At 41.0% G+C, this 20,016-nt stretch overlaps 1 protein-coding gene across 2 annotated transcripts in view; it reads right to left on the bottom strand.

Annotated features, from left to right (window-relative positions):
• Positions 1 to 20,016, bottom strand: part of LOC139411880 (C-terminal-binding protein 2-like) — a 116,367-nt gene that overhangs the window by 95,035 nt on the left and 1,316 nt on the right. Inside the window, exons 2-3 of one of the 2 annotated variants that reach the window (XM_071158683.1) lie at positions 12,705 to 12,840; positions 11,480 to 11,565 (exon numbers count right to left, since the gene is read on the bottom strand). The gene's annotated coding sequence lies outside the window, so the exon portion shown is untranslated. Of the gene's footprint in view, positions 1 to 3,170; positions 3,486 to 11,479; positions 11,566 to 12,704; positions 12,841 to 20,016 lie in introns of those variants that run through there. The other variant, XM_071158674.1, reaches the window with a different exon arrangement.

Genomic DNA, 20,016 nt, shown 5'->3' with positions numbered 1-20,016 from the left:
TTGGAGTAATTGTTTGATATCGGGATTTAAAAAAAAAACTTGTCCAGTGTCGAATAGACAACTGAAATATGTATTCTGGTTGTCCGACTATTTGTTTTACTTGCCCCGGATAAGACTTAATGTCTCTCCTCAATGCCAGAAACCAGACTAACCCCCAAACACACACACAGCACCAGGTCCACTCGCCTTGGCAAATAGGTCTTATCAACAGGCATGCAGAACCAGGGATCTGCAGGGTAAAGTCTATGACCTTCAGCAATTATCCCTCTGTACACAAACACAATTCTACACATGAGCACACGCACACTAAAGTGGCTGATTTTCATTCCACAACGGCCATAGTGGGGAAGTCATTATTTCTGTAGAGAGTATCATCACTTTGCGATCCCTGCAGGTTTTTGCAGAAATCAGTTGCTAATAAAGTTCATCTGTAACCATTGTATAAGCAGGGTCACCATGACAACACCCTGTCAAAGATCACTGTAGTTCATTTTCGCTGCTATACCTTTCAACCTATAGTCTATATCTTAGGACATACTGTGCCATACCACAGTCACATCTCCTGAACATTAAGAGGGTAGATGTTTTACATCTAACTGTAAATCAATCGTTATTTGAGAGAAACAGCCCCTGTATCCCTCGAATGTGGAAAGCTGTGAGTGACATCAGGCTATAAATGTCCTCCCTAGGCAGATGGTATATTGTAATTTCACACCAATTACCTCTTCTCCATAATGCATTGCACAATCGCAGGGTAGTGAAACGGTCTCAGAAGACCTCCTACGGTAACTCGCTAAAGAGGTTTGTGCTTTTGCCTTTGAGAAACCCTTAGTGTATTCCACTAGAGCAATTTCAGGAGTGCCCAAATTAATGTGTTAAATAGAGTATTGGGATGTGAGGATATGATTAATAATTGTAATTGCTTCGCCACTCAATTGTGTGACTTCAAATGCCTGTCTACATAGCATTCTGTTCAAACAGGGCTAGACGTTACATGTGCTTAATGGACAGCAATCTGACAACACATTCAATCGTCTGTAAAAAATGAATAAAATAAAATAAATGACTGAAGTGTGTTTCATGTGTTAACACCTTTGTTATGAAGCTCACATAAATAACACTGTCATACCAGCTACAATACATGTCAAACGATAAAGTTATGACATCTGATTACAACATGTGCTGTGAACAAGGTGCCCTCTATTCAGACACCAAGTGTTCTTCAAGGAGATCATTACGTTCAGAACCACCATGCCAAGACATGTTTTGTGTGTCACACACCTATTTTTAGGTGTGTTTTAGGTTGATCCACTGGGAATGTCTCTTGCTACGTGTGATTGTTAATATGCATCTACGTGGAACTGTATAATCACCATTTAGTCAAAATACAGTTATCCAATAAAAACAGCCTTCATATTACATGAAAAAGTAGCACACTGGCACTCATAGGTTTCTACCAATACATCCCTATCCACCATTGACAAGTCATGCGCTAGACCTTCTCTACTTAAGTTTGTGCAATACACATCCACATCCACCTGAGAATCAGTTCCAACACAGCGACTCCCTGGATAACCTTCTTGCACAACTCTGGGTTGCACCAGGATGAAATAAATATTAAAGTGCTGGTTTGCATTTTCCTGCCGTCTCAGATAAATCAAACGCCCTGATATGAGCTGCCATGTACATTGTGATTCCGTGTGTGATGCGTCTGCCTGGGGAAGGGGGGGGGGGACGGGACACTCTTTTCATATCTGAATACATAAAGGCCAGGGATACGTGAGGGGAAGTTCAACCCCCAACAGGGAGGATGGATAGAGGTAGGGAGGGGTGAAACAGAGGGTATGGGGGGGGAGGAGAGACTGTTCTCAGTTAAGCACACAAATAATCCTAGTAGGAATATGTAGGATAGAGAAAGGCAGAAACGTAAATGAACAGGCAAATTTAGCAACCTTGAAATCAAAACATTCCCACTCTAGACCAACTCAGAAAATACTTTAATAGGGCAAGGGAACAGAGGTTTGTTCATCCCAGTGTTTCCCCTTAAGAGGAGAGGGCAGCGGGGGTATTAAGGCGTTACTGACAGGGCCTTTTCACCACAGGCCAGCACCAACAAACTTCATGACAATGCCCACAGGGGAGAGCAGATGTCCGTTGCCAGCAGCACATCTGCATACAGCCACAGTCCCCGCCCCTTCGACCCCTTCCACGCCCAGACAAAAGAACCCTCTCCCAAGGACCTTCCTTCCACTTGAGCCTCAAATGGGGAAAAAAGGATATCTTTTCATACCAATCCCTGCCAGGTCCTTTAACATGATAATACCAAATTGTGAAGTAGGGGGAATGGAGAGTCCAATCAGGCTCATGTTGGTTTGCACCTATACCACAGTAATCACTGTATGAGGAGTCTGAATTCCGCACATTATTGGTTTTCAGTGATTATGTGGGATACGTTAGTAAAATCAATGACAAAAGCTGAATCCAGGGGACTTGGCAGAAGTGCTTCCATCTGTGATGTGTGCTGTAGATGCAAGCAATAAAGCTAAGAGTGGAAGGGAGAGACTACACTTGTAAACCTCAAGTTAATAAAAGTAAAGGGTGGAAGGGAGAGACTACACTTGTAAACCTCAAGTTAATAAAAGTAAAGGGTGGAAGGGAGAGACTACACTTGTAAACCTCAAGTTAATAAAAGTAAAGGGCTGCATGGTGGCATGGTATTATGAGACTGATGTTTTCATAAATATCTCTAACCATTTCAGTAGATTAACTTTTTAAATCTAAATTACTCTTTTCTATCCATTGATATAATGTGAAATGTCTAAAATAGACTTCCTCAACGTGTTGAAATTAGCACTTACAGTTCAAATAGAATTATTCTTCTGTCCTCTTATTCATCTATTTTTCTATTCAATCTTTTTGAAGAGTTCCAAAGACGGTTGTTTTGTTGGTATGAGAGACGGAAATGATATCATTATGCCTTCACCACTGTATTGTTTTTTCTTATCACAAAGATGTCCTCGGAACAGCCCACAATTCCCTCCCTCGTCCCTCCCGTTCCTGATGGCGCAGAGACACATGGGCACCGACGAGCGTCAAAGATAGCTTTCAAAACTACACCAGTGGCACAACAGAGGTTTTCGAAATCATTAGAAAATTATATTTCTTCCTACCTCGATTAGATGTTTATTGAGAGTTCAAACGGTGGCTTTAGGCGTCCGAAAATATCATCATGCGCTTTAAAATATCGCTTCCTATGTTGGATATTAATTAGGCTAATGATCCACCTTTAGATGCAACAAAAACTTAATCCTAGAGCAACGGGACCAATCTCAGTCGCATAAATAATTGATTCCTAATCTTGACTGTTGAGAGAAAGTAGCCTTTTCCTTTAAAATAGCCTATGCTTGAGATTGCGACACCGTTTATATGCGTGCACACTCCTTCCTATTCTTTCCCTCCTGCAAGAACTGAGAGAGGTGTGTATCAGTTTTCTTTTCTTTTTTTTCTCGAATTTTGAATGAGGCGGGGCTTTTGCCCATACAAACCAATGGCGCCCCACATGCGCCCGCCTCGCCTCCCAAACACACACACAGATCAGATGGGTCACCTGTCATTCAGATAAGGATGGATACATTTCTAACAAATTTGAACATATTTTGTCAAATAGCTATAAAGACAATGCTCTAAATCTGTTTGATGATGTCATCCTCATTGGCCCTAAACCTTGCTTCTATGTAAGGGACTAGTATGGACATGTCTGCATCCCAACATACATTTATTTGGTTTTACACTAGAACCCATGGGAGACTCACTACTCTCTCCTTTCTCTCTTTTATGCCACCCCAGCTAACACAGCAATGGTGTTAAATCATCTGCATGGTCTCTCTACTGTGGTGTTTGTATGTGTGTGTGAGAGAGACCCAGCTCGCTGCTCCACTCATTGCCAGCAACTTGTAGGGCATCCACTGCAGCTGCAGTCATGTCCATGTCATGTTTTAAACATGCAATCTTCTTTGGACTGACACTTTCTATATCGAAATAGAATTCTAGAACATTTGCAATGAAACCAAGCAGTTAAGAGTGTTGGTTTAGTAACCGAATGGTCACTGGTTTGAATCCCCGAGCCGACTAGGTGAAAAACCTGCCGATGTGCCCTTGAGCAAGGCACTTAACCTTAATTGCTCAAGTAAGTCGTTCTGGATAAATGACTGAAATTTAAAATATGGTGGAGGGCATGATCAGTGAGGGACTTTGGTCCACTTACATTTGTGAAATACAGTGAGCTCAAATGAGTTTCCCTCCTTGACAGCAGCACCAAGACATACCCTGACCAACCCCAGAGGCAGCAAGGAATCAGTCCTGCCAATAATGGAGGGAATGTAAGGGGTTAAAAGGGGAAATAAGAGCAGAGCAAGACCTGTGAACATTTGAACCACTGTGAATTTCAGCAGTGTCGTAACTTCATGACAGAGAGCAGTTGTGCATTAACCAATGGGCCTACATTACGGTGTTCTAGTACATTATTAGCATCACATTTCCCTTTAACATTTAAGAAAGGTGAAAAGGAAAGGTGAAACTGATAAAAATGAAAACAATCAATGCTAGAACAGCATTTGTCCCTGACATCATCATATACTTTACACATCACTCAGCTACAATGTTTGTGCAGAGAGTGAGAGCGAGAGAGAGTCACAGAGAGAAATAGGAACAACCCCCACCCCCTTACCACCCTTCCTGCCTTAAAGGTCCAGTGCAGTCAAAAATGTAATTTGCCTTTGTTTTATTTCCACACTATGAGGTTGGATTTATACAATCCTAGGTAACATTCTTTCTTGAGAAATAGCTCTTTGCTAAGAAGCTAGTTTTGTTTCTTTTTGACCATTTTAATTAAAACAATCATAGTGAGATACTTAATTGTTACTCAGAAATGATTTGACAGGTAGCCAAGTGGTTAGAGTGTTGGGCCAGTAACCGAAAGGTTGCTAGATCAAATCCCTGAGCTGACAAGGTAAAAAATCTGTTGTTCTGCCCCTGAACAAGGCAGTTAACCCACTGTTCCTATGCTGTCGTTGTAAATAAGAATTGGTTCTAATTAACTGACTTGCCTGATTAAATAAAAATGGCTGCACTGGACCTTTAACAGCTGCTGCCTGTCCTGTCTAATTAGTCATGGAGTGTGGTGATGCTGCTAATTGTGTATTTACCCTTTAGGTGTGTAAGCCCGAGTCTGTCTGTCTGTCTGTCCCTCTGTGCTGCACACCACCGCTGTGCACTTCTGTCTGTCTGGGAACCATCCCAAACATTTAGGTTGATAAAACACACAGCAGAGCTGTCTCAAGGGGAGCCAGAGCCTAATTATGTTTGTATTGAAAGGAGGAGGCACAGGTATGATTTTTTTTAAAATTTAACTAGGCAAGTCAGTTAAGAACAAATACTTATTTACAGTGATGGCCTACCCTGGCCAAACCCAGACAACGCTGGGCCAATCGTGCACCGCCCTATGGGACTCCCAATCACGGCTGGTGGTGATACAGCCTGGATATGAACCAGGGTGTCTGTAGTGACACCTCAAGCACTGGGATGCAGTGTATTAGACCGCTGCTTCATTCAGGAGCCCAAAGAGGGGAGAGGAGATGCTTGGTGCTTTAGTCAAAAGCAAGTTCAACCTATTGATAATTAGTTCCATTGCCACACCTAAATGACACCTAAATGAGAAAAAACTGATGATGAATGTGCAATAATGTAGCACTTTATAAAAGGATGGCATGTGACATACATGATTAAATATGTAATAAATGTGTGCCTAAGTTCATTTACAATGCATGTCACAATGATTCATTATTACCATCTACTTTTAATTAAAGGAGTTGTTAAATAGAAGCATTTTAAGCAGTTTGATTATTTAAATTTGGTGTGGTTAGAATGTGCTAGCATTCCATAGACTGCAATGTCAAAACGCCATGATTGTAGAATGAAACCATGAAAAGTAGTGCATCTAACCTGAGATCTGGTGTTTGGAGGGTGAATGAATGTAAACCCAATGCAAGTGTTCTGATACAGAAAAAGTGTTTCAAAACAGAAGCACTCTGAAACACCCAGTGGTTCTTCCAACTGAATATTGTTGTTTTTAAGAGAGTGTTGTGAAAACACTTTTGGGGATTTCAGTGCATGTAAAAGGCTGCATCAAAAAAAAATAATGATTTATTTTTGTCAGACTGGTTAAGAAATGCAAATGGTTTGTAGCCTAAATATTGATTGATGGTAAGGGCACATGGATAATATTTTTTGTGGAATTTCAACTTAATTTTCCAATGCTTTATTTAGACAGATTACAAACAGGAGGAGACAGAGAAGGAGTGAAAGTGGGAGTGGAATTGAACTCCGACTTCTGGGGATGTAAGATGGTACGTTTAATTGGAATTTCATTGGAATTTTACACACTCAACCACACAGCCACACTGTAGAAAATTATTATGTGGTGAATTGAAATTGATTTAAAAATAATAATAAAACATATAGTTAATAAAAAATGAATGCAAGTTGTTTCAGTGATTTGTTCATTTCATTTTACAAAATAAAATAAAAATCCAACTTAATATGCTACTCAAATGTATATATTTTTTAGGATAAAGAGAGAACATTTTGTGATTGAACACATTGGAAGTCTGGTTTTAATCTCCTTCCTATCTTGACACATGGCTATGTTTTCAGAGGATTATGGGTAATTCAACATTTAGACTAAATTATTATAGGTGTAAGCCTCATGGATGCATATACGATGAACGCATATCAAAACAGTCAGACAAAATAAAGTTTAATGATGAGACAACCCGTTCCCACATTTTAAACTTTTATCCTGCAATGCTTAACGTAAAACCTCTAGTCACTACTTGTGGTTTGAGCACTGTGCTCAACAATACCTGACAAAATGGGATAAACTGGCAAATGATCAGATACATAAACCAATGTTAAACATACTCCAGAAGAAGTGATCTAATTCTGCACTAGACAGGATTCAAAACACCATAATAGTGTTTTCAACCTTTCCCGGTAGGGCTCCCAGTCCCTGGCAAGTTGTTTCACAACACTTGATTATAAGTGTAACAATACACCATGTCATGTTTCAAAACATCTCAGGATTATGTGTTTCAATACTGCATCAAAGTTAACGTTTCGTCTCCTTCAGACTGGTAGCAGCTCAGTTGTCACTAGTTTTGGGTGTAACATAGCACCTAACTTTAACGGTGTGTACTTACCATGATTTCGCACAAGGATGATGCATTAAGAGAAAAACAATGCATTAAGAGAAAAAACACCAGCATTTGACTTAAAAATCCCATGAGCTAAAACGAAAGCTCAAATAAATATTCAAAATCAGATCAACTATTGTTTCATATTGTTTCACACCCCATAAACAGCCTTATATGTGGAATATGAAGCTGTTTATCATGTCTCATAACCAGTGTGTGCTTTGTTGTTTACTATAGGGCCTACAGTAAGTAATACAGTATTTTGCTGGTGATGTGAGTAGAATAATATAATAAGTGCTCTTTCTCTCTCTCTTTTACACAGACCTCCTTAACGCTAGGAGACCAAGATCGATGCAGGGACAATGTTGTGAAATCAATGAACTAGTCATGATCGTTGTACTGATACACTCACGGAGAAACACAGCAGGGATGTTTAGATTAGTTCCAAGGCACTGAAGCACACACACAAACACGCGCACACAAACGTGCACACACACACACGCACACAAACACGCGCACACACATGGACGATGCACACACGCAAGCACAATGCATGCACAAACACCCAAATAAAAAACAAAATATTTGGTGGTCAAAAGCTCTTTCTCCAATATCTGATATGCTAGCATATCTGTTCCTATCTCTATCAGTTAGAGTTGCTTTGGGGAAACAGGTGTTGAGTTGCGAACAGCCACGTGGAGAGAAGAAGAAAAGAAAGATGAATTGTTGTTGACAAAGATTTACACCAACGTGCTGCATCTGTCATCATTTGACAGAGCAAGGTAAACACACCATTCACCAGAACACTAAGCCCTACCCACAGGATCTGTAGTATGCGACTGCATATTTCTGCGGATTACAAGGTTGTCTCCTTTTTTCTTTCCTCATGGCAGACATCTGAGTGTTTGACCTTTTTAAAATGCAAAACAATTCTCCAACTGGGAGAGAGAATGGGCGGCTCATGATTGTGGTAGTGCATTTGAGGGACTTAACTCACAGAGAGGGAGAGATATTTTATGACTTTCGAAGTCCTGACTTGGTTTGGGGAATACAATAACACCTTCAAGGGTTATATTTAATCTTTAAAGACAGGTTATTCTTATTCTGCTCCACACTTTACGTCATTTGAATGAATATTTTACCTCAAACCAAGGCTCCCTCTCCAGCTTTCATTGTGTTATCCTCTCCTTCTCCCTTTTTTCACACACAAAAAAGTGAAGCCTGCAGTCTATTCATTCTCCCCCCATATAGACTACTGATTTCAGAAGAACATTAAAAGTTCATAAAACGTCCTCTTTCTCAATCTCAATCCTAGTCTCTGCTTTTAAGTACTGTAGCTACATCAACATAATCAGTCATTTCTGAGGGCAGTCAGATCGGGTCTACCCATTTTCCCATGTCACCATGTATCTCTCCCCACTTCTAATTAAATAAGAACGATGAGGGAGTTATCTTTCAGTTTTACTTTACTTATGCGATTGGGTAAATCTCTGCCTTAACCTAACTCCCCTTCAGCAGCACATTACAGCCCCTCACACACAAACACCCACACACGCATGCAATATCACAAGGATTAACTCATGGGGAATCATTTAGATTCAAAAGTTGAACAGTATACAAACTATAAAAGTACCACCTACACACATGCATGTGAATGTGTGCTCGTGTGTGTGTTTCTGTGTGTGTGTGTGTGTGTGTGTGTCTGTGCGTCCGTCTGGTATGTACGTGTGTGTGCATCACATTTATATCTTGCTTTGAAGGTGCTCATTAGAGTCTAAACCCTACAGTCTGACATTAATACTCAATCCACATCTCTCAACATTCTCATTTAGACTGCACAATCTGGTGAGAAATGCACGCTTACGACACTCCTTGTTTTCTTGATTGGTTTCATGTCATGGTGTCTACTGCGTGAAAACTACTCTGACACTTTGAAAGAGCCTTCTAAGAGAATACCGACACATCCTCCTCCTTCCCACATGTTTCTCTCTTTTGTTTTCTTGCCAAATGTGCTGTGTTCCATAGCCCCTCTCCCAAAACAGCAACATGTTCATGCTCCTAAACGCTGACTGGGTTTTAATATTGAAGCTTTTGGCAGGGAGTGTGAGAGTTCAGTTTACCCCTTAATGAGAGATCCAGTCTCTTTACGACTGTATTCCAGTAGATAAATACGTGTTGGAACAGGACAAGTGCTGTTTAAAGTGAGGGTATCCCATTACTTCACCATGATTTCCCACAATGCTGACTTCTAAAGAGCAGAGGTTCTGTGAATGGAGAACCAGATGAGAGAGGATATAATAACAATGTAGAAAATTGCAGTCCAATTGTTTTTGAAAGCAAGTTACATTTAATTTGAAATAAGATAATTGTCTCTCTGAGTTTTTCAAAGGAAGTCAGCCAGCTTAAAAGCTTGACTAATCAAAAAACATATTTGTTCAGGTTAATTGAACTGGTGCTGCTCAAATGAGGTAAACAACTCCAAGGACAAACACTCCCAAACTCCATTTGTCACATACAGCACAGGCATAGGATGTTGGCGGCACCTTAATTGGGGAGGACGGGCTTGTGGTAATAACTGGAGCGGTATCAGTGGAATGGTATCAAATGTCAAACACATGTTTACCAGGTGTTGGATGCCATTCCATTTGCTCCGTTCTATCTATTATTATGAGCTGTCCTCCCCTCAACAGCCTCCACTGCTCACAGGCAATATCAAGTAGGCCACTGAAGAAAACAATGTTGGAAACGGCTAAATGAAGAAGCTTTGTGCTACAAGCTGCCAACAGCACCTGACTTCTAATTAACCTGCCTACACCGGAGCTTGTTGGACATTTTGATCTGAATGTTTGAGACACCTTTGCTTTGACATACATGCAGCAAACATCAGAGTAGGGAGCAGAGTTGTGCTGCATTCCTAATCTGTAAAACTGGATAGGTTTAACAGGCTTTGGTAATGGGATTAAATTGTTGTGAGGCAGGGGTTTACTGAGGAGGGAGAGTGGTTCGAGGGAAGTAGAAATGTGGAAATCTTGAGGGGTCCTCTGTTGAATGAACACACGGAAATGGCAGGAAGCTATTGGCTGAAATAAGAAAAGCACAGTGAGGGAGAGGGTTTATCTACGATGATGTCAGGTCAATATGTGGGAAGACCATTGGCTAAGTTTTGCAGTGTGTGGGGGGATAGTTTTTTTTGTCAAGAATTGTTTTAGAAATATGATTTTGGATTAACATCTTGATGCATTTTTTAAAAGAATTTGTCAAAATGACTATAATAATAATAATAATAAAAAAACAAGCAATATCATTAGAAAGGATTCATTCAATAATTTGCAAATTATAATATACAGAAGTGAACACTAATGCATAGTTAATACGGATGTAATTACACATGCAATGTCATTTAGACATTCTCTATAACAAATCCTCTCAATCTTTGTCTAGCTGGACTGAGAATGGTCTGAGAATTACAGAGATTTCCCTGGTGTTGTGCAGGAAATCTCCATATTACAACGTTTTCCCATGTAGCGTTTGAATATCTTAATTAGTGTGGCATTGAGAATCTGTCTGATAATTACAGGCTGATTAAAGGCATAGGCCAAGCACTCAACGTGATGTACACACTCAAATGAACCGTCCCCATTCACCCTGATAAAAAGGATGCTGTTATTTGATTACAGCTAATTAAATGATTCACTGACTGACACAGTCTTCACGCCGTTTGACATGTTTTCCATGTGCTGTGTGTTCGTGATGGATCAACCCATCCTTGTAATGTTTTTCTTTGTATATTCCCTCCTCAGGTTGTATATTAATCTAGCTATTTCACTAAACACAAGGTCATATTATCCTACACACAACCCACAGATGATTTTGCATACACAACTACTTATTCATCACCTAAAAATGAAAGAGTGGACTTGTGAAAAACAAGTATGTGTGATGTGGAGTAGGAGCCAGTGTTTTATCCTGCCTGGAGACAACACGCCAGACCAATCGGCTCTCCAATTGGGACATGAGGCAGCAGCTTGGACAAGCCCCACCACTACTCTGTGCAGTACACACACATGCACACACGGACACACACACTTCCGTGAGAGGCTAGCAATGTTACTGCCATATAGAGGTTAACTAGGGAGTTCTTATCTCGACTTGGCAAACTCCCTCCATGATCAGGACATTTGCAGGACATCTTATCCTCTGGTCCTCTGTAGGAATGAGATAGCTGGTACCTTTATCACCACAGCCTCTGGAAAGCTTAGGCACAGGGTAACAAGGATCTTTGGGTTGGCAGGGAATGCAGACTGACTGCCATGTCCTACAGAAAGTAGAGAGATAGACAGATTAGTTGGACCACGTAGCACTGCTGTTAAATTACATTTCTCTCTCTGCCTCTGAGTGGAGTGGGCTCTTTCTCATTTCAGCCTAAGATGAGAACAGTTTTTGTCTGGAGGTTGAGACTGTAATGAACCAGCCTGAGCAGAAATAAACACACATCTTAATGTGAGCTCATTGCATCAGTTCAAATTTGTTTCATTAGAGAGGGTGAGGGTGGCAGAGAAAGAGCAATAGAGAGAATGAATAAAAAGGTCAGGGAAGGACACAAAAAGAGGGTGAGGTTGCAAAAGAGGTGGGGGAGAGGAGGAGGGGGTATTTTGCCATTAGTTATCTTGGAACCAGAGTAAACAGAAAACATTCGTAGGATGTTGTGTGAATTTGCCGAGCCATCTCCATGACAACTCTATTTTCCAGTCGCATCTTTAATGAATAGGTAATGGAAGAAATGCAAAGCGCAAAACTTCATTACTGCAACGGTCATCTGCAATAAAAGGGAATTACAGAGGCTGTCATTTGCCGAAATTGGCTTGCTGAATATTCGTCCGGCACAACATGAGGGTAAACTTGTGTTTAGGGGGACTGGGAGAAGGGCAGTATTGGAGCTCTTTGTTAATAATGTAGATGAGGGTACCTCTGAATAGGCAGCTAGTCCAGGTGGTGGTGGAGATAGTAGTATGAGGACACAGTGTAGCTTTTTCCAAACAGCCATTCACTAAGACTACGCAAATTGAATCCTTGACGAAACAGGCGATTCCAGACAATATCAGCTGTTATTGAAATGTTTGACCAAGGATACTTTTGTTGCAACATGTCTCTCTTTTTTCTATCCACATGGGCATATTTGTTTTTATGGGAAAAACTTGACAATTTTATGCTTTGTGTTCCAAGGACATCATCCAATCATATTATTACTAAAGGACCTTTGTTATGCTGAACTCTTGACCCAAACATGCATGTTTCATTTTGTTGCCACCTTGCACTTTGCTCCCTCGAGGCTGACCTATATTATCATGCTAATGTAACTTAGGGAGGATCACAAAAATTATTTTATATTTACAGATCAAAATCGGAGGGAGGTATAGGATGAGGGAAAGTGCTTTACAATAACATGAAGGCCACCTTCGTTTGCTTTAGCACCTTCCTGCAGGGAGGGATACAGGAACTTTGGTTGTCTGGCAATCTTCCGGTCCTTATCAAAGCCTTTTCTCTCCAGCAGGTGCAGAACCTCTCAACTCGTCACATCAAAGAGACACACCTGCAAATAAATAACAGCAAACAGACACGGTGGATCGGGGCTAGGGCCTCCAGTAACAAAGAGGTACGATTCATTTCAAAGTGTCTAATTTAATATTCATCAAGGTACGCTTTGGTGGTTGAAAGCTTGTTTACTGAATTGTGTCTTTTGTCTGTGAGAGACAGTGATTGGAAGTCTGATACGCCAGCTGGCATCTGTTTGCACTTGTTGGTCCATATTTACACATCACAGTGTGAACACAAACATGCACAAATACTCAGTAACACACGCACATACACAAATGCATACAAACATGGTATGGATGGACCACATAGGGCTTGTTCGACATTGCAGCCGACAGACTGCCTGATCTGCAGATCACCTTACATCATAAATAACTGCTCATTATTATTAGTAAATCAGTAAGTCAGTCACCATTTACCCACAATGCATAATGGATTTGATCCTCTCGAACAGGTCCTTTGAGTATGGGTTCTTTCACTTATCATGGTTAGGATGGGGGAATGGGTGTTGCTGTGTTTTGTAGAGTTAGGGTGGGTGGGGGGGGGGTTGTTCTTGACCTCTCTGCGAACTGAATAAATTAGGACGCTGTTGCCACAGAGATTTAAAATACGTCACTACGTCGGGACAGAGGGTGGGTGGAGTGGGCAGAGGAAACAAAAACAAATCTACCTACAAATATACAGACAGAGAAAGGGGTCAAGTCATCTATAATTGAGTTCATGGTTCTCAATGTGTTCCCCTGTGAGTTCTTCCTCCTCTATGAAGAGTGTGTGTGTGTGTGTGTGTGTGTGCTGGGGGGGGTTATTGCTTTTCTATTATTTCTCTATTTTCTTTCTCTCTGATTGGTTGGGAAGGGCCTGTTGTTTACAAATACAATTTGATTTGATTTGATGTTGAGCTGCTTGAGGCTGGGTCGTGGTGCACAGTCAATGAATGGAACAGGCATGTTGTGGTGAAGCCAAGGCCAGCACTATAGCCTCACTATCCAGCAGGTGCAGGCAGAAAATACAGTCCAAAGTAACTCACAGACAGATGGACAGACTGACCGCCAGACAGAGAGGTGCAGGTGTTACTTTGTAAGCAGCACCTGCTTCTCAATATGGCTAAAGGCTCCTCTTCATGAATACTGTACAATTCTCTCACCAAGCATTAATACAGTCACACAATCTACCGGTTCATAACTTTCATCAATCAAAAAAAGGCCACAGAAACCCTGATACCACCTCCACTCTTCTTCCCTTATCCAAATTCAGTTCAACTGCCTCTGTAAGATAAGATATGTGATGGTGATTTGATGGTGCCTATGAATTGCGATTCCAGGTGGATACATATTTGCCTTTCCTTACATTACTGTATTGTTGAGTAATATTTTTAGCAAGTCTCCCATAGGGTGGAAGATAAAAGATAAGAGGACGATCTTAGATAGAGTTAGATAGTCATCTGTCTTCTTTCTCTGCTCCTGTGGTTACTGAACACATGTTCTGTCAATCCACCGTCTCCAGCCGCAAACCTACTAACTGTGAGAGAATGGATGGTTCAAAAGGTCAGCTCATTGTCTAATTCATCTCTTCTATAAATACTGCATGATCTAACAGTGAAGTAAAGGTCAGGCAAGATAGAGACCCCGGAGAGAAAGAAAAAAATGAACAACAATCTCCCTGTAGAGTGCTCATTGAAAGAGAGCAGCTGCTCCCCAGCCCACCTCTCTCTCTCTCTTTGCCCGCATAGAGAATATACAGACATCCCAAGCAGGTGTTCTCCTTGCCTTACACCCGACCCTCCCTCCTCTCCCCAGTACAGTCGGCCATGTCCTCTTTAAGTGGTTACAGTGAAACAGATTGCTGCTGAGGGGTATCTGCCAGCCGTTGGGACATGTTGTAGCATGTCTAATAGACTTCATCAAGCTCCCTTCCATGCAGATGCTCTAATTTGCCCGTCTCTGACATTAAGTACAAACCAGATTTCTTTCCCAAGACTGGGCCCCGACAGGTGACGTCTTTCTTGATGAGGTCATGCACAACATAACAGATAACGACTGTACTTGTCAGACCATAACCATTACTCATACAGAGCTGCCATCTGCTGGAGATATTGTGAATATAGCCACGAATTCTAATTGAATTATTAAATGAAATCATACTCTACCTTAACCACAATGTATTTAAAAATGCATTGGTGAAATGCATGAAAAAGAATGCTATTAAACATTTGCATTCAAAGTATAACTTTTGAATGTATATAAACAAAGTGCATATAAATGTAACAATTCAAAACAAATACAATCTGAACAACATAATAATAGAATATTGCACCATCAAAGAAAAATAAATAACAATGTGCAAAACTGCAGCACCCCACTTAAAACATTAAACTGGTCCCTCTTTTCTCTCTCTTCTTTATTGTCATGTTATAACCAGCAGCACACAGCAATGCTGGCCATATTTAGCTTTTATGAGAGATTTGCATTCAGAAATGCAAGCTGCCTCACTTTCGAGGGGCTGATGCGGTTTCTTCTCTCAGTAATTATTTGTTCCGTTTTCGAGAAGACCCTTTCAAAGGGAACGGATGTGGCCACTATGCAGAGTCTCCGTCATGACTTTAGTAAGCCGTGGGTAGACAGAGGCCTTGTTCTTCCACCAGCTCAGAGGATCTGCAGATCTTTGGAGGAGGGGCTCCTCCAAATCGGATCGGAGCTCCATTATGGCATATGCTGAGGGATTCCATCAATCTGCATCCCCAGTTGCTCTCTCGTCAAACAGCATCCAAACAGCAGACGTTTGTGGCACTACTGCTGGTGCTTCTAATCCATCTGATCCCTCTTCTTCCTGTTGCCCTGGTGCCTGAGCCAGCTGACTGCTGGGGCTGTCCCTCCCTGCTGCTGAGGTTATTCTTTGAAGAGCCTCATCAATCGCTCTGGCATCACTGAAGGCTAACTTCTTAAACCTGTGGGTCAAGTGCAGCGGTTTCTGATAGCACGTGATTATATTCCATTCTGTGAATTCTGTCCATTGATGAACATAGGGTGTCCATCAACTCTGTCACATGTCCTGTGGTTAAATTTGCTTCTCTCTGGCAGCTGGCTGTGATTCCCTGCAGACTCTTACACAGAGTATCATTTTTGAGGCTGTCACATAGCTGAAAAGAGAGAGCAGTAACTTATTACTTCAGGTTCATGTTTTGTCTACTGATACTACATTCTCATGTACTGCTCATATACATATATACTACTGGATTAAATAATGATGTAGTAATAACTGCTTGCCGTACCTCTCTCCACTGATCTCCACAGTGACCTGCTCAAAGGGTTCCAGGACTCTGCACACTTCCTCCACCACCTCCCATTCCTCTTGGGTCAGAGCATCAACAGGTGTATTGACAATGGCCAGGGTAGAGATGATGGCATCCTTTGACTGAAGAAACTGCTTCAACCTATAAAATGTTGAATTCCACCTTGTAGTGCAGTCTTGTTTAGGCCTCAGCACAGGCATCCCCATCTGGTGTTGTGAAGACTTTAGTTTTTCAGCACCTACTGTGCTCCTGTGGAAGTATTCCACAGCTGCTTTCACTTTGGCCACAGTGGGCTTCATCACCTTCAGAGCATCTCTTACAATCAGGTTGATTGTGTGGGAAAGACATGGATGATGAGTCCATTTTAATTTTTTTATGGCTTTGGTTATGTTAGCTGCATTGCCACTTTTCCATCTACTTGCCATTCTCAACAGTTCCTCTGCCAAGTTCTCTGAGGTGTGTCTGTCGCTGAACTCAAAGCAGTCCAGAAGACAGCTAGACATCAAAATATTTTCAATGAAGTGACATGTAACCGACATGTAAGTGGTTACCCTTTGACGTCCAGCAGTCAGTGGTAAGGCAAACAAACTGCAGTAGCTTTTTGGACTCTTTCCCGCACTGAAGCCTGTGTGCTCTCGTACAGTTGTCGAATAAGTGATTTTGAATGGGTTTTCCTGCTTGGAGTTGTGTACATTGGATTTAGACTATTGCTATAATTTCTAAAACCTGTCTTCCACGATCGAAAATGTATGTAAATCGGTGGCAATCATTTTAGCCAATGCGATATCAATTTGGCCTTGTTTTGCTACATAGACTTTGGCATAAACTGGTCCATAGAAGACTGCGTTGCTGTGGGTCGCGGAGTAGGCCTACTTGACTTGACGTGTGGAGATGTTGGCTCCACCACTATCACTAGCAGGCCCGCTAGTTTCTCGAAGCTCCGCTACAGCTAGCTTCACAGTTGGGTGCACAGTTCGCATATGCCGGTGTAGGTTGTGCGTAGAACCGGCTTTATATGAGATTTTGTTTTGGCAAATTCTACACTGTGCACTAACATTGCCTACATTATTAAAATGCACTCAAATGCTACTGTGCTTCCGACTCATTTTCCAGCTGTTGTTTTCACAGCTGTCCTTCCTCTCTCCTCGGCTGTTAGGTGTGTGACTGTGAGTGAGTTGGCTCCGCCCTCCCTCACGCATCTTTGGTTCATTGGTTGACACTGCGTGTCTGATTGACAGGAACAACAGGTGAGGCTGTTAGTCTGAGCAGACAGAACGAATGTGTGTGCTTGAGCATTTAGGCCTATATTATTTTATTTATTTTTATTTTATTTGTTAATTCTATTTATTTAAATATTTTGATTATTCATATATTTTTTTACATTTATAGATTCGGCTCTTCTGATATGCGAGCCGGTTCCCAACGTTCACCTACGAACGACCCATCACTACTCTGTAGGCGCAGTACGGAAGACAGAGCAAAACACCTGCAGGCACGCAATCACACACACACACATTGCACCTCAATCATGTTTGCTATTCAGCTGGTGTAAGTGCCTCAGATGGATTGTGGCAGTATCAATTCGACAAAGTTCTAAATTAAAAGCTTGCATTTTATTGGTGAATCTTTTATCAGTAGAGGAATATAATGCCATAATGTCTACTCAGTGTCTTCTTTTGTCTTTTATACATCACATCTAATAATCTTTCTCATTTATGACGTGATTGATTTACATGTTTTTTTAATCTACTTCATTAAATCCTATGATGAATGGTGTACTTTAGACGGCCCTTCATCACGTAATTAATCTGGACTTGATGAATTACTGAGGAACAAAAGGGATGGATGGTAGTCTGATCTGTATTCCAGTAAGAACCCAGTTCTCAAGAGAAATGTATAATACAATTCAACATCTCCGTATCTCAATGTTTACATTTTTCATTTGCACTTGTAAGACTATCAAGATGTGTTGCTTTCAGATTTCCTAAAGAAGAGTATCTGGATAATATGGTTTATTTATCTACTGCCTGCTATGGTAGGAGTATCTGGAAGGCTTGGACGAGGAGGAACAGTTGGAAGCTGCCAGCACTCCAAGGGACACAGGACGGTCCTCATCATGCCTCCCGAACCACAAAGTGCTCTCCTGCCTGGGCAGCAGCTGCCACAGTGGACCTCTCCAGATGGTTCCTGGGAAACGCCTGCTGGTGGTGCCCTCTGTGTCCTGGCTGTCCTGTTAGTGTGTCTGATAGGCTGAGAAGTCTTCCCTCGTCTTCCCCACGACATGCACACTTCCAAAGATGATGTCTTTGTAGTGGTTGCTTTATCCCAATTTACTTCAATTCATTTTAAACTAGTTAGGTACAGTTTAATTTAAAGGTCCAATGCAATCAAAAACTGGAGTTTTTGTTTTATATATATTTCCACACTATGAGGAAGGAATAATACTGTGAAATTGTGACATTACCAGGAAATGTGTTAATAAACCAATAACATAGGGAGTTCCAAACCTCTCTGCCAATAACATTGATGTTTTCCCCTCCACTCAGACTACTACCAGACAGTCCTAGCATTTAAATTGAAAACAACCACAGTAAGGTAGGCTACATAATTCTTACCCAGAAATGATTTGATATTGAGATAAAAACGTCTGCATTGGCCCTTCCATTTGTTTAACTGGGGGAAAGGGAATACGAAAATAAAGGAATAATTAATGTTGCTAAAGATAAGTCAGGGTAAAGAATAGACAAATAAAATAATAGAACATAAGATAATGAATAGAAAGTTATTCAATTTGTCTAGCCTTTTCTGGAAATTCACTGGAAGTAAACTTCTAGAAGGAAATGGCATATCCGGGTCAAAAGTAAACAAATATGAAGGTAGCAGCAACTAACAAGACCCAGGGTACATTGGTTGCAACATCACAACCGACATGTTCTATCAATCTAAAAGTCCAACCCAAACCAGTATTCTTGTATATGTGTTTGTCTAAATCCAATTCTATCAAATGCTGTATTATATCATGTTGTATTAGAAGCGACGTATCCTTCATAGCTTAATTTGGAGTTTGGCTCAATTCATAATCCTGCAAATGCAGTATTTTATTTATTTTTTCACCCGGAAGTTGTGAGCTCTCTCGCTACTTTGAACAGAGACATTATAAAAGCAGGATACAAGAATCACAGCATGAAATAAATGGGGGGACGTGTAACGCTCCGCCCAGCAGACTTTCGACCAATCGCGTTTACGTTGTTATGCTGCTAATCGTCAATCTGGGTATGATTCGAGAAACCTATTTTCCTCGAAAGCACGTAATGACACGAGTTTAACGATATTACAAAGGACAAGTTCATCTCAAATCCTGGAAAATATTTGTAATTCTGAGCTTCTTGTTCAAGTAATTCATGCTCATGTTGGGTTTTTGTGCTAGCACTCAATTAACTCCTTGAAGAAGAGACCGTCTTCTCGGAGTGTACCCAGAATGCGCCGCGTGGCCTATTGACGACGTACGGGAAACGTGCACATTGTCCTGAAATATGATCCCAATAGTTTCCAATCTCCTCAAAAGTATCCCTGCTCAGCATTACCAGAGAGGAAGAGGCGAAACTGGGAACAAAATATAAATACTTATTTTCCACCATAATTTGCAAATAAATTAATTAAAAATCCTACAATGTGATTTTGTGGATTTTTTTCTTCTCATTTTGTCTGTCATAGTTGAAGTGTACCTATGATGAAAATTACAGGCCTCATCTTTTTAAGTGGGAGAATTTGCACAATTGGTGGCTGACTAAATACTTTTTTGCCCCACTGTGTGTGGGGCAAATCTGAACACATCTGTTCAGAAAGGCCCCAGAGTCTTCTCTCTACCTTGACAGTGCCATTAAT

Source organism: Oncorhynchus clarkii, chromosome 1 (genome assembly GCF_045791955.1).
Source record: "Oncorhynchus clarkii lewisi isolate Uvic-CL-2024 chromosome 1, UVic_Ocla_1.0, whole genome shotgun sequence".
NCBI classification, from domain to species: domain Eukaryota; kingdom Metazoa; phylum Chordata; class Actinopteri; order Salmoniformes; family Salmonidae; genus Oncorhynchus; species Oncorhynchus clarkii.
This window is presented reverse-complemented; position numbering and strand designations above follow the sequence as displayed.